Source organism: Toxotes jaculatrix, chromosome 6 (genome assembly GCF_017976425.1).
Source record: "Toxotes jaculatrix isolate fToxJac2 chromosome 6, fToxJac2.pri, whole genome shotgun sequence".
Classification (NCBI taxonomy): Eukaryota; Metazoa; Chordata; class Actinopteri; family Toxotidae; genus Toxotes; species Toxotes jaculatrix.
The window spans coordinates 25,423,741-25,439,626 of NC_054399.1; the positions used below are offsets into that span (position 1 = coordinate 25,423,741).

The window sequence follows — 15,886 nt, forward strand, 5'->3', positions numbered from 1 at the left end:
AGTGCCCTCCCTAACCTCCACATAGCTGGCCTATCATGATGTGAAGTGGGTGTGAATGTCAGATCCTTGGTTTAGGAAAGTTACAGTAATGGCTGCACATAGACCACCTCCCCCAACCCATTGTTGGAAGGGTGTGGAGAGGGAAGGGGGTTTATGAAACAATCTGACCTGCTGACAAGTACTTCTGACAGAGTGTAGGCTACTGAGCACTTCATCACCCCATAGTAACTGTGTTTATATTCTGTCATTACTTCATGATACAAAAAACATTGGGAATATCTGCCTTGTTTTTTTTACTGAATACGGGACTATTCTATCTAGTTGTCATATGTAGGTTGCATTGTTTTATTCACTTGTGAGGCAGCTTTGCAGTGGAGGTGGCTTGGCTAGGTATGTCTTTCTGAAAAGGAGAAAATAACTGAGCCTTTCTTCAGCTTGCTTCATGTTGTCAGCAATGTCGACCGGAAACCAACTTAAAACCATTCCAATTTATTTAGGCAATTAAGTAGTTCAAATATAAAACATAAAAAAGAACATTATGTTATTTTGGTGTAACATTAATAAATAAATAAATATGTCGTCTAACTTCCTTTTTAAGTAGCTGTAACTTATAACAGTAAAACTAGCACACCTACAGCTACAATTAAAAAAATAGCTAATTATAACATGAGACTTAAAAAAATAAAATTGATAAAATTATTTTTAATATAATATTTGTAGGTTTGTCTGTTTGTTTTTATGTTTGTTTGTTTTTTGTGTTTCCGCCAACTGCAGCCCAACCACACCATTCTTCTCCACACTGCGACACCCATTTTGATGTTTATGTGACTGGAGTGTGCTTCCTGCAGAGCGGAGCTCAGGCCTAGCTCATTTTCGCCTGGCGGGTCAGCTGCTCTGTGTTTCAGTCTGAAGCCGTTGGCTGCTACTGAACCGTTTGGCTCTTTTCTCTACTAGCGAGCAAACCTACAATCCAGACCCAACTGTCCATCCAGCTCATTTTTAAGGGGATTTATCAATATATATGCCCGTGTATCCAAAACACATCGGTCATTGGGGATTCTCAGCACCGGTTGGCCGGGTCTGAAGGCCGTTATAACGCTTTTTTCGAGGTTTAAATAGAGCTAGAAAACAACGGTGGTGGAGGAGGAGGAGATTCCATATTAGGAGCACAGAGAAGGCACCCCCCTTGTGTGATTTGGAGCTTCTGGTGAGTTTTTATCGTCTTTTACGTTGTTATTGCCGTTATAAATTATACCCCCGTGTAGAGCGATTACATATGACCGTCAGTGCGAGGTTTGGGCGGGTTATTGTGCTGTTTTGAACGTTTATTTCTATATTTTGTTTCGGGGTGGGGGATGGGCAGCGTCAGCGCGTGAGTAGCGGCGCGCGCGCGCACAGCGTGCATGTGTTCGTAAGGCAGTTCTCGTGCGTGGTTTGTATTTGTGATCGCGCCCTTCCTTCCTGCAACTACTGCTAGGTTTGAATTAAAATCACTCCAGGGATTTTAAATTTCATCCATGAAGATATCATTCCTAAAATATATTTACCGTTAGCAGGATAAACACTGAATTTACTAATTTGTTTTACACAGCTAGCTAACTTTTACTATGCTATGTTGTTTTTGTTTTATTTTTAATTTATCTAATTTCCTAATTAAATATGGCATCCTGTATTTATTTCTAACTTTAACTACTTTTTGTCTGAAAACACTTTGTACCTGTGTTGATGTGTACTTTACTAGTATTGTTTTAAATTCAACTCAGATTATTAACACCTTTCAACTCAGTAATTACGAATCAAAACCGAAACTGTTTAAGCACAGTGAGGATTCTGTCCTGTAGTTGTACTTACCAGTTTGAGGTCTTGTTCTTTACAAACACATAGTTATTACCACTGTTTAAGCCTAGGCTGCTGTTAAACTGTGATTGTCTGCAACACCCAGTATAATCCTTAATGTGCCAAAATGCATTGTATTTTATTATATATTATTTTATTACCTTTGTGTCAATCTTATTTAAAGCTTACTAGAGTGCTGTGCAGCTGGTTGCTCCAAAGCCATGGGTGGTGTGGGGGAGGGGTGAACGCACACACGCACACACGCACACAGACACACACACACACCCAGGAGGGCCACTTGCCAACCTTGTGAAGCTCAACTCAATGACACAATGTACCAGTCCCAGATAAGCCCTGAGTATCTGTGCTGGGAAGGAAAAGGTTGGTAAGATCAACTCTGTTTAACCAGAGTTACAAAATCACATGGTAATTGGGTTAAGGTATTTGTGTGCAGTCATTGAATTTTCAATAATATCACTTGTTTTTTTTTTTTTGTTTTTTTTTTTAAACACATCTGAATACTGTGGAGTGTTTTCTAGTACAGTGTTGCTTTGTCCTGATCAAATATTGCAGCTAATATTTAAAGTGGGTTATATAAATAATAATGAATGAGGTGGTGTCCTGATGAGGTAGAAGTGCTAAATTCATTATTTAATATATTGTAATGCATTGGAGGACACTATCACTCAAACCATGGTCACTCACTGAAGGAAAAAAAGAGGCTGTGTGTGAGTAGTTTTTATTTGTTGTTTGTAGAAGAGCCCGACCAATACAGGGGTTTTAAGGTCATGCCAATTGATATTTGACATTGATATTTGGTATTTATGTCAGATATTATATTCATGTTTTGGAAATAAACAGAAGCACACCTGCTGCCAATGGCTGCCTGTAGTTTTTTTTTTTAAGTTTCAGCTATAATTGGCTTTAGTTAGCATCCACTGTTTGGCTGGTTGACCATGCTGAATGTATCCCATATATCTTGATATTTTTTTCTGCACATTTGATGAGACTGTTTTATCAGCTTTATGGATTAGCATCATTTACTACCGTCTAGTGATTTCCTCTGACACAGCAGTCAGTTGGCCGACACTCTGTGGTGTATTATAGTGCAACTTTTGACAGAAGATAGTGAGGCAACACATCCGTCAGTCTTTTGCGATAGTATGTTGAACTTGGCTTAGTGTGTCAAGTAAGGACACCTGCATTTTTAATGGCCACTTACATATGTAATCTGTTGCTGTTTAATGCTAACAAAATAATTGTTTGTACATCTCCATGAGATGGATGTTCAGACTGTCTTAGGTACAACTGTAGACATTGTTTAGCTTGGTATATGAAGTGAAACCCCTGAGTCCTTAGTCAGCAGTTCAAAATGATGCAGGAAATATTCTGTGCATAAATATATTGTAGAATGGAGGATAGAGGAACTGTAGTCAGTAGTACGCTGGCTTTGACTCTGTATACAGATGCCAATTCAAATCCCAAAAAACCCCATTCACTGAGGCTGGAGGGGATACGTTTTCGTTGATGTTGCCTCTATAGTTTTTGTTGTTGTGCTGTCATGATCACAACCCTAACTTATTTTTGTTATTATATCAGTTAATTGGTCTCATGCCGTTATAATGTTGCAAATGATTATATTTTAAGTATTAGTGACTGGTTATGACTCCTGCATAACGCAGGAATACCCAACTTTCAACTTGGATCTGATGTGGATCAAGCGCTTGTGTAAAACAGTTGTCCTGTGTCCATCATCGATGACCTACATTAAGATCAGGGTCACACCTGCACATGTAATGTGGGTTGTTTGATAAAGAAAGATCTGACCAGTTAATTGGTCAGTCACATGCACCACTCCACTACTGCACCTCCTAGCAGATCATTTTAGGAAGTAACATTCATCATAATTAAGCCTTTCTAACTAGATTGTAAGCTGTTGTCTTGGTATTTAATCACAGCTAAATGGACGCTGACATTAAGGAGAGAATCAAAACACAAAAGATATACCATATTATGAAGACCTCATGTCTGTCCTGTAATGTCTGATTGGCTGTTTGTCCTGTAACATTTTGCTGTTTCTGAACATGTCTCTGCTTGACATCATGCTGAGGCACTGGTCTCTTCTGGTCTTTCTGTATGCCACTCAGAATGTCTTGGACATTTTGGCTAAGTCTGGATGTGTTATTTGGTTTGCCTTATGAAATAATACGGATGGATCTTTAAAGAAAATGCTCAGATCAACATCTCTCCTGTGTAGTGTCTGGTCAAATCAGTTTTCACTCAGACAATATAAAATTTACAGTTTGAAAGTGGGAAGCCATCCATAATGTCTGAGGCATGTATGAGCCTGAATGATATTCACCACATAAACATCAAATTCTTTCTATGGCTGGATCATAATGTGATCCAATTCAGTATCCCAGCAATAAATCCTACCCTTTGTTAAACCCATCACTTCACAGAGTTGTTGATTCACTTCTATGGTCATCTTGAAGGCTGTAGTCCTTGGTGCTGTGGAATTGTGTAGCAGAATACTAAAAGGTGTTTCTGACATTTTGTCCATCCCCAAGTGAACCATATTTAAATAGCAAAAATCTTTTTTTTTTTTGGTGGTTTCTTTATTTAGTGATGCTCCCAGGCTGAGAGGAGAAATCAAAACATTCTCAAAGCCAAACTCTCCCTGTAGTACCCCGACCACCCTTTGATAGCAGAATACGTCAGGTGACGATGGAGGTAAATTAGTTTGCAACACCTGGCTACAGTCATTAAAAATCATCAGCAGCAAATGTTTCTGTAAATGTAAAACATAACATGTCCTGAATCTGTCAGCTTTGTGTATTGGTGGCTCCGGTGGCATCGATAGATAATGTTTTAAAACAGAAGTAAAATTATGTAAGCAACTGACAGTCTTGTGTCATCAAATGCAGTTCGTTTGGTTTCCTTTCATGATGCCACAGTGTTTTGGAGAGCTGGTGTAACAAGGATGGCTCCATTCTTGAGCAGTGTTTTCAGAGTTTTAAAGATGAGCTATAGAGATGTTATTTGAATGGCTGTAATTAACTTGTACATTTTGTACATGTCCTTCTGATGCACAACAAAAATGTGGGGAAACAAATATAATGGCTGTGGTCACCATTTCTTAACCAGCAACAGGTAGGGATGGGAATTGCTAAGATTTTATTGACAGCAATGCCATTATCGCTGTAGCTGCAGTCTGTTTCTCGTCGGCTAAAATGGATGAAATGAGAGAATATTTCTACAATATTCATTTTCAGAGTCAAAGAAAAAAATTTGGTGCTTTACATTTACCACTGTTTTCATCTTTCCTTATGTAATGAAGCAGTTTCTTCTTCTCTGTCGTGACTCCTTCTTGTCGCAAGTTTCCAGCAGTGCAGACAGGAGTTTGACGTTATTGTTTTGCAATGCACAACTGTCAGAAGAACACGCTGACATCGATTAAAGGAACCGCTAAACTCGGAGGCATACGATTCAATTTGGAACCGTTTCTCGATTCCCATCCATAGCAACAGTGTACGACGTTAACGTTGTGAGACACTGGCCTCAAAACAGTTTATGTTTACATTTCACTTGTTCAGGCACAAAAGTCACTTGTCTGGGTATAAATAACAGTAATTTCGTTTTTTAAAATTTTGTTTGCAACTGTGGAATTGAAATGAACAAACAGATGAAAGCATCTGGCTATACAGTATGTAATGTTTTCACCTCAACAGATCGTTCTCATATTCATTTGGGTAACAACAGCCAGTGCAGAGTGACACCAATGAATATACAGACAAGCCAACACAAAGGATTTTAAACAGGCTGGCCAACATAAATGTACAAACTTCCTCTGGGTCACACTGAGTGAATCCTTCAGGGCATCTGCAGCTGTCACTGAACACTTCATCTACTTCCTCTGTTCGACCCGACGCCTTGACTGCCAGGGGTTAAATCCTGGGCGACGCTGCTTTTGGCTGCAGGCCCACCACCAATCCAGCTTCAAAGTCTTGTAGCTGTGGGCCCTGCACAGACAGAGAGAGCAGCCTCTGAAGCTGGGCTGAGCTAAGGCTGCTCCTGCCGTCAGATATGATGCATTTCAGTGTTGGGAAACCCTGTCTCACACACAGCTCTGCTGACCGGCAGGACCAAGTTCACCTCGAGGAGCGTCACCAAACTCTGAAAAGATGTCAAGATAAAGGATAATATTATTAAAAGATAGTATCGTAGGTGTGACATACAGCTGGAACAGTCTCAAGACTGAAAATTGGGAAATGCCATCCTCTGTGTTTACATCCTTCTTACTCAGGAGGACCCTGAGTTTTCTGAGGTGCCTGGTCAGTGTCCTCAGATCCTCCTGACCATTCTCCCTGAACTGAGCACTGGTGTGTGACCTATCCCATTTTGGCCAGCAAGGGGGATCAAAACCTGATCTGCCACCGCATTTACTGCTGCTCCATCACTGCTAAATCCCACTCACCCGTCCTCCCTGTTGTCAAACGCTTCGATGGGAAAAAAATGCTCAAAAAAGTTGAGCACCATAAATTTAAATGTTACCGCGTGCACGCTATGTGCATTAGGAGCTGGCAGATACCATTTGGCCAAAATTGATTGTAGAGACATTGCAGTGCAAAAACATTTGATGTTATGATATTTTAGATGAAAACACTAACTGTACGGCTCTGGTATTTGTCTGTATTGGAGCAGTCTGGGAGTTTCTGGACTGTCCTGTTGATGAGTCCATGAAGTACAGGAAATTGAGCGACGGGTAGAGCCTCCTCTGCAATGTAGGCTGTGTGCATAACATTCTTCATTTTATCAAAAAAGGCCTGCTCCATTGTTCCTACTCCCCGGACTACAGCTGGCACTTCTGCATGAGGATCTTTTGCCTCCTCAGCAACAGCACAGTGCTGGTGGCGTCAGACATGACACACAGCAGTGTGTCAACCGTTGTTTACTAGTTGCTATTGTATTATTATTTTGCAGTCTGCACAGCTCTCTGAAATGTCACACAGTGGGGCATTTATAAACATAATTCTAAGTTATTTATAAGTGATGAATTTTATCTTTTTTTTTATTTAAACTCGAGCTATTACTTCCCTGTTAATGATCTTTTCCGTTGATCCTGTATTGCAAAGCACTTTGTTTAGTCTGTTTCAATATGATCATCCCTCTGATGTTTAATAATGATGATTGTGAGATTTCTGCGATGATGGTTTACATGTACACGTGATGAATTGGGTTCAGGTGCTATAAAGAGCCACAGCCATGCGTAACAGTTGCATGTAAGAACGTCTCTACATCCGTTTATATCCATCCAACCGTGGGAGTGGAAATCAGGCTTGTGTTTGTGTGACGTTCACAGTGAGATTTGTAAAACAGAGTTGGGCATACCTATGATCTTAATGTGTATACAAAGTTGTGATGTACATAGTTTCATCCGCCCTTGGGTCTGCTCCCACAGCACACAGTATAAGAAGCTATGGTCTAGTCCACTTGAGTTATTTTGTCAGAGAATATTTTCAGCACCAACAACATGACCGATTGTGTTTAGGTAACATCAACGTTGGCTAGCAAGCTAGCTCTCGCCCCTCCCCAGTTAGCTATGTTTGTAGCTTAGCCAATCTCAAAATGTGTTTTTGGGTCAGTGCAAGTTCACAGTTCTCCACATTGGTGATTAGCTAAAAGTTTTTGTTCTCTCTTTGACTCGTACGGCTCAGCTGTAACGTTTCATCTTTCTTACCCTGGCACTTGTCCGGGTCGTGGAGTCTGAAGGAACATTGCCGCCACTGTTTTCTGAGGTGAAATGTTTGAACTGCAAGTGCAGAATGCTTGGATTGACTCCTAACTGGTGAATGCTGAGTTGGACACATGGTGGGGAAAAATGCATTTATGTTAATTGAAGTAATGTGTGTGGCCCATAGCGTGAAGACTTGTTAGACACAAGAGAGGTTTCTGTTGATGACCAAACTGTACCAGACACCAGAATTTAAAATGGGCCAGTGAGAGTAATCTGTGGTGTATCTGTCTGTAAATAATCACTTGTTTCTTTCACAGTCTCACTTTGTCACTAGATGGGACCAGAACCGCCTTTGAAATATAATGTGAACCTGTCAGTATATACTGGATTTGTGCTTTCTCAGAGCAAACACTGAGTATAGGACACAGGAATATGGTTAGTTACAGAGCAGGCAGCTGAGTCATGTTAACTACACAGGACACATTGATTAGTTGGCCTTATTAAATCACAGAGGAAGAGTGGTGGAGTAGTGCCGTTATGTAACCAGTGCTCGTCAGTGCTGTGAATTGAAAAAGGAAAGACAAAATGGACAATGAAGCGCAGTGAGTGAAAATGTCTTCCTTAGTTAGGTAATGGCCTGACATGAGATGGAGAGAGACACAAATATGGAGCAGGCCCCAGATCCTGTACATGTGCACGGTTGAGGAAGGAAATTCGCCTTGATGTAGAATAAACAGAGCCTAAGCTCCACAATGAGTTTGTATGGATAATTTTGGTGACGGCAGTCATGTAAATGTTCAACTGAGTTAAATTCACCTGGAATCTAAAATCATCATAATCCCCATAAAGCAACTCTTGACTATGTACATCAGACCCAGTCCCCCTCATCGGAATACAATACCGTGTATTGTAACGATGGACTTTGAGGTGGAGGTGTGACTTAAAGACTCTTAACACATAACTGTGTAATCCAACACAGTACAATGACACCACAAAGTACAACCTCAGAAATGAGAGTTAAATGAAAATCTGACTGACACTCCTTGTTAAAAATCATTCAGTGGTCTGGTATTGTGTGGTTTGGGAAGGTCTTTACGCAAATGAATATTCTCACATTCTCTGTGGGACTTTGATGAGTTTAGACTGAGTAGCTTGATTATATTGGTGAGCTGAAGGATTATGAGGATAATTTTCAAACCATAGAAGCTGCAGTGATAATCATAAGTTATTATTTTCATACATTATTAACAATATAATCTTAACAAGTTTGAAAGAGGTGAGAGCTTTTAGTCTTGATTTTGTGTTGAGATAGTGATACGTAGGTTGGATCTCTCAGCTAAACTCTGCTGTTTTAAACAATCACATCAAAAGCTTTCAATTAAAATGTTCAGGATTTGGAGCCATGAGGCAGCTCGTCTGGTCAGCCTGTGAAGCTAACTTTAGCTCAGGCAGCTACAGAGTACATATGTCAACAGTTTCATAAAATGGCCATCAGTCAGATAATAGTTTGTATCATTACCATAAGTGGACAACTATGTAATTACTAATGACAACATCTAATGTTAGGTGATGTAGTGCAGTGTGGCGGTGAAGTGGTTAGCACTGCTACCTCAATGGCCTCATATAGTCCAAAGTAGCTTTGTGTGGTTCCGTTTCTATGTATGGTTGTATATTTTGGGCTGTGCGAGCCCTTGTATAAATGGGCAGATGAAGATTTGTACATCATGCAGACTGCTGTGGCCATGCAGAGGCTTAAAGTATAGATTAAAGGAAGATGGTCATGGGTTTGAAAATGTCTGTGGCCGTTCTGTGTGGAGTTTTCACGTTATCTACATGGCTTTCCTCTGGGTCCCCCGCTGTCCAGAGACATGCATTTTAGGTTAACCGGTGACATTAAACTACCCATAAGTGTGAGTGCTTGTCTGTATGTGTCAGCACTGTGGTAGTCTGGTGGTGCACCCCACCTCCAAGTACATATCTGTACATAAGGTTCACTGTGAAGTTGTTCTTTGTGTCAGTCTTATGAGACAGCCCGAAAGTGCCTTTATTTTCAGTTTCATCAAGAACAAAATAACTTCAAGCATGTGGGGTAGATGTTTAATAATATGAAGAACACCAATATAAGCCTGGAGCTTGATTTGGAGAAAATTATCACAGTACCATGCCATTAACTGTTTTCCCCAAATTGTGCAGCCCTACTGTGATCGTGTTTGTAATTGTAAGGTGTAAGTGTTTATTGTCTTTGGGTTAAAATAGCCAATTATCTGTCAGGTAGATCAATTTGCTCTGTATGCTCTTGTCTTCAGGACAGTTGTGTGGAAATACATTTTTATCTCACAGCTTACTCAGTTGTGATAGCATTGAAAAGGTAGACAAATTGTTAAAAAAATGTACTGTTACAGATTGTCAGTATTCAAAAATGAAATTCTTGTAGCTTTGCCTTATATTTGGTTACTTTTCAGTATATTTGTTCTAAGAAAAACATTTATTTTCTATGATTTGAAAAGATCAGTGGTCAAATATTATACATACAGAGTCTTGCACCTACAAACATACTGCGCGCGCACGCACGCACACACACACACACACACACACACACACACACACACACACACACACACACACAGAGTTGACAGCAGTCACATGGTGTGTGTGGCAACCCCAGGGGTCAAGTTCAACATTGTGAAGAATGTGTCTGTGCTTGGTTGGCCCTCCCCCTCTTTACCCTCAAGGCTCTGAATTTTACAGGCCTGCAGCCCCTCTTACCCTCTGCTGTGGAGAGACCGAGGGTGATTATTTGTGCCCCATAGCTTCTGTCCCAACCTCTGGGAAAGTCCCAGTTCTCAGTTTAGTTGACTGTATGAATTAGAGGTTTTGGACAGTCTGATCCCATTTGATTATATTAAAGCTAATACAGTTGTGGATGATAACCCAATATGATAGCAGAATTACTGCTCAGTTAATAGTGATCAATCCAACATGTTAAAAGACCATTTGGGAAGTAATTGTTGTTGTGTTTATTAATGACTTTGAGCAAATAATGAATGACCCACTGCAAGAAATCTACTACAGAGTTGAGATTGTGTGAGTTTCATTTTGCACGGGGCATCTAACAAGCAGAGAGCTCATTATTAACTTACTAGCTTCACCTAAGTTCAGACTGTACAGTTTTCACATTTAGCCTGAATCTAGACCAACAATACCAAAGGCAGCTTCCTCATAAGTCTCTGTGAGACCAGTGTGTTGGCACAGCAGGAGTGTTATACAGATGGCTCTTCAAAAAAAAAAAAAAAAAGATCCAAGCCCAACCTATAACACAATTTCATGTGAATCACAGGTTTCTGAAGCATAAGGCAGAGTACTGAAGTTGTGCCCGCATTAGCTGGCTGTTTTATTCATGCTTTACAATCACCAGCTAATTCACATCTGTGTGACTAATCACATCCATCATAGTCATGCAGGTGTGTGGTGTGGCCATGATAACTTGACACTGATCCAGTCTTGCAGTTGCTGCTGCTGCAGCTTATTTGGGCCTCTTCCTTATGTGCTTTAGTTTTTGTTATTGTTCGTTTCACTACGGTTCAATATTGAAGCATGTTTAATTATGGGGACCAGCCCCGGATCCTGTACGTGGCCCCAGGAAAACCCCTGTTTGTGCACAGACTCTGTGAGTACTCCCCCAAAGAGCAGAGCCTTTTCTGTCAAGTCTAACTGTGTAATTACATTGCTATAAATCAAGTCCTTGACATGAGTGTGTCTAATTAAACCACAAGCATCACATTTGATAGTACATTTCGATACAAATGCTCACTTTGCTCATTGGCTGACGTGAAGGCCCCAATACAGCTGGTGTCCCTGTGTTGCCAGAAAGAAATAACAAAGGGACAGTGGGCATTCCTCAGCTTCCAGGACAGGGTTGGCTCGCCAACACCACACCACACTGCAGCTGCACTGTGGGCGCAGATTTGATCCTTTAGTGTGAGCTGCTGAACTGCTTGTGGACCATTGACTCTGGCTCTTTGGTTCATTGCAATCCTGTTTTTGTCACACACATGTTTGGTTTTGTCGATATAGTGTGTCATTGTGGACATTTAGCACGACTAAAGACCAGTATCACGAATCTGATACTGGTCTTAGCCAACAGGAAGGCAGAGATAGACTTGTATTATTCACAGTTTAATTTCATATGTTGCAGTGATGTTGAAAGTTCAGTATATTTTCAATTCAGCAAAATATGGAAGGTAATTTATAATGTAAGTTTTAATTAAAACTCATTATTACTTAAACTCAATAAAGTTCTGTGACTTAAGCACAAACAAATCTCATTCAAGAAAACACTGCAGGCAAATAAAATATTTTTCTAAGGCTCATTGGTGAAGTTTTTTACTTTGTTGAAATTGACAGTAGACATAGTTTGAAGTAAAAATGATGTCTTTGTGTTGATAGAGGTGTTAAGTCTATGAACTCACTAGTTGCATTAACCATGTTTTAATTATTTGGTAGATCTAGTTGGAAATACAGACTTTTGCATTTTAGTAGATATTGCCAAAATGGAAAGATTTGAAACTTGTGCTGTATAGTGGTCCATTGTTAGGATCTGATCAGCTTATTCGAAAGTCGGAAAAGTAGTAATAGTATTTAATATAGGGGAAGTGCACCTTTAATGACTACCAGTTCCCTATTCAAATGAATGAGGAAGTAGTCCCGTTTGAGCCCCTCTGTACATGTGGTAGAGTTTGATTTGAGTGGTGATGGAGCAGACCATGCACAAAGACAAAATAACATTAAACCAGAAACATAATCATCAGGCAGTGGGACGAACAGGCACCAATCTCGCTCAGAAAATAAACACATTTGTTTTAGAAATAGAAGTTTGTGACCGACCAGTTGTTTAAACACAAGCTTTGTCCAAGTTGACGTCAGAAGCACTAGTCATGTAAAATTGGTGCCTTGGGTAGCCTGTGCTTCTAAAAGGAGCCCTGTGTTTAGATCAGTGATTCGTGCTTGTGCAGCGGAGGAGTTTCCAGTGAAACCTCAAGGTATGACAACTGGCCCGCTGTTATCTGAGTACACCTGCTGCCTCTGTCCCTGCTGTGTGTGGTTTTCTGATGCTTTTTCTGCAACAGCGCGACTTTACTTGACCGTATTGCAAAGCATGTCAAACTTTCAGTTTTCACTTGTAATTTTATAACCATCATAAAAAAATAGAAAACAAAACAGGCTATTCATTTCTAGTCATTGACCTTTGATTTCACTGGCTGAAATGATGGCATTTGCTAGCAGATTTTATCAGCTGTAGCCAGCTGACTAGCTAATTAAGGCCAACTCTGTGAGAGGGTTGAAAACCCTGTCTCTATCTGAATCTTTAATGTTTCCAGTTGATTCGATGTAAAACACATTAAAGGGCCTGAAATATGCACCTAATGGCCACATGCATAACATTATCCTCAAAGTCTCAGATTAAACCTGAAATGATATCACATCCTAATATAACCTTGTTTGATGCTAACAATAAAGCAAATACAGCATTGTTTATTTTCAAAAAGACAGGCTATTAAATGGCTACGATGAGGACGAAGTGGTGACTGCCTTGAATGTAAATTTGCCCAAATCCAATGAAGAGCAGGGCAGCCAATGGTATGGCAGCAGGTAATGCCACACAAAATAATGCAGTTAACACAAATTATAACATTCTGTGGCTTTGTAATTAACACCACGTTACTACAGTAAGTAGTAAACTAGTTAGCCAGACATGCTAATGTTTGCAGCTTAAACCAAACACACAGTTTGATCCATTTGGTATTCATTTGTTCTTGTGTTTTTGGTTCTGGAAAAGCCAAAAAGGTTTAGTTTCTGTCTTTCTCTGTGTCTGATTTCCTCTGTCTTACTAATTGATCATTATTGCACAGAACAAGTAGCTACGTTTCCACTGGGAGCAGGAGTGGCACATTTTCTGTAGATCTGACAGAGTAGATCTACAGAATGTCAGTGATGTCAGTGATATACCAGTGAACTAATAATAGTACCAGATCATCCTGATGTGATCTTACATAGTTCGGCATTACTACAATATTAATTTCCAAAATGAAACATTGCTAAGAGCTCAGGCCCAAAATATTCTACAGCCGACCTCCCCCTCTAACAAGCTGTCTGGGACTTGGATTTAACAGTTCACCAGACAGGGGTTTCTCCCCTCTCTCCCCTCTGATGAGGTGTCGCTTGTGTACTTCACGAGTGAGAGAAAGTGAAGGTGCGTTTAACTCCAGATTTAACTCTCATGGGATCCTTGCAGGGCTCTGATGTTTTGCATTATTGTCAGGAAAGCCTGGGATCAGTGCTGCTTTAGGAGTTGATGTGTTTATCTGTAATGCAGGGTTAAGTCCGTAGGATCTCATGTGGCTTTGGCTCAGCCAGTCTTAAAAGAAGACTGTTCTCATCGTGGATTGGTGGGGGTTAGCATGTACTTCTCATCTGACCCATGTTTATGATGTAGCATTGTTGTTGAGTGAAAGGCCTGGTGTCCTTAAGCTTCCTTTATATACAGGGGAGCAGTGATTTTATGTGCTGTGGCTTTTGTATGATTGTGGTTGTTGTTGATGAGTTGCCCTGCTGTTGTCGAGTTGCTTTCAAATTGATCAAAACTAACAAACATGGAACTGTGAACTGTGTGCTGAAATTGTTGGAGTCTCCAGAAGCATGAACATAGCACACACTTAAAAACACCATAAACACAATCACTGATTGTTAAAAGTTTTGGACGGTTGGAGAGAGAGACAAGGACAATATGAACACAAGGGAGAGAGAGAGACAGAGGTAGAGAGTAAGAAGAAAGGCAGAGGGCGGGACCCCTGGAGGATGAAGATCCAGATCCAAAACATCTGGAATGAGGCACCAATAGCCAAATGAGAGAGAGAGATGTCCCATGTTGGCTGAAGGATCAGAGCCTGAGTGAAGAGAGAGGGCAGGAAGGAAAAAATAGGCAGAGAGAGAGAAAAGAGAGAGGGAGAGAGAGTGAGAGAGAGAGAGAGAGAGAGAGAGAGAGAGAGAACACTGCAAGGTATTGTTAGCTAAACTAACAGAGCAGCAACAGACTTACCTGCTGCTACTAAGAATATTTTGAAATAGAAAATAGCAGATATGAAATGATATGAATTTAGCACGAAGCACTCTGTGACTCGCAGAGCACAAGTAATGTAATAAGAGTAGAGATTGGGACGTCTGAAGAGATTAAACAGAAACGAGAATGAGCAGATGGCAGTTGGCGATCTCATGGAAAATGAGCCTTTCTGTATTGTGAACAGTTGTGCTCAGATTATCACAGCCCTCTCCCCCCTCCTACCTGCCTGATGGACATATTAGCTGAAAAACTGACCTGTACTCATTCGATGAAACCGTTCCAATGCCAATACCTAAATGAACTGTGTTGGGAAGAAAACAAATCTGGCTGGTATTCCAGTTCTCTAATCTCAGTAAGTCACAGTAATGTCCCAGCTGTGCCAAGCTAAGGTGTTTTGTTATGTTCACTTAGTAATATTGGTGCTTTTTACTCTGGGAAAAAAACTCCTTCTTAGTCTCCTTAAATCTACACAGTTAGTTACTGTGCAATCCTAAAGAAATGCAATGCATCAGTGTTTCCCTGTGAGCTTTTATCTAGCAGCAGCGGGGTGGTTAGGGGATAGGTTGTTTATATTAGCCCCATATTAAAATAAATTCAGTGAGGGAAATTTATACGTTGCAAGCCCACCCTCAACCACTCCCCCTGGATGCCTCCACATATAAGAATAAATTGTTTTTTAAAGGGTTCCTGGTTTAAAGGGTTACTGATGAAGGCAGAGATAAAAACACAGGTGTTTCATATTTCATGTTCGACCAAAGTGAAAACTATCCTGACAGCCTTGAGTTGCTTACCAACCTCATTCTTGCCATGTATCCTCTAGCAAGCCCTCAGCAACCTTCAACATTTCAGCATTTCTCTGGCCACACCCAACTACCCCCGCTTTCTTTGTGGTAACATTATCTCTCCCTTTGCTCTGCAGCGTCTGCCATAGCCTCACCTCAGAGGCAGCAGAGGCAGGAGGAAGGGAAAGACAGAGGCATGCAGGAGAAGGATGACTAAAGGGAAAGGAAGGACAAAAAGGAAGCAGTGAGCAAGGAGAACAAGCCTTGAAACAAAATCTCGATGTTCAGTGATTTCCAGTGCACTTCACACTATTATGCAATCCAACACCTCTGTCTGCAATCACAGTCTCACCAAAAAACATTATAGGCTTTACAAAATGAGTGTTGGTTGCGGAGCTTTTGCATTACTTTACA

At 40.5% G+C, this 15,886-nt stretch overlaps 1 protein-coding gene across 2 annotated transcripts in view; it reads left to right on the forward strand.

Moving 5' to 3' along the window:
• Positions 1 to 904: 904 nt before the first annotated feature.
• Positions 905 to 15,886, forward strand: part of LOC121183023 (F-box-like/WD repeat-containing protein TBL1XR1) — a 38,731-nt gene continuing 23,749 nt past the window's right edge. The window contains exon 1 of one of the 2 annotated variants that reach the window (XM_041039798.1): positions 905 to 1,207. The gene's annotated coding sequence lies outside the window, so the exon portion shown is untranslated. Of the gene's footprint in view, positions 1,208 to 15,655; positions 15,717 to 15,886 lie in introns of those variants that run through there. The other variant, XM_041039799.1, reaches the window with a different exon arrangement.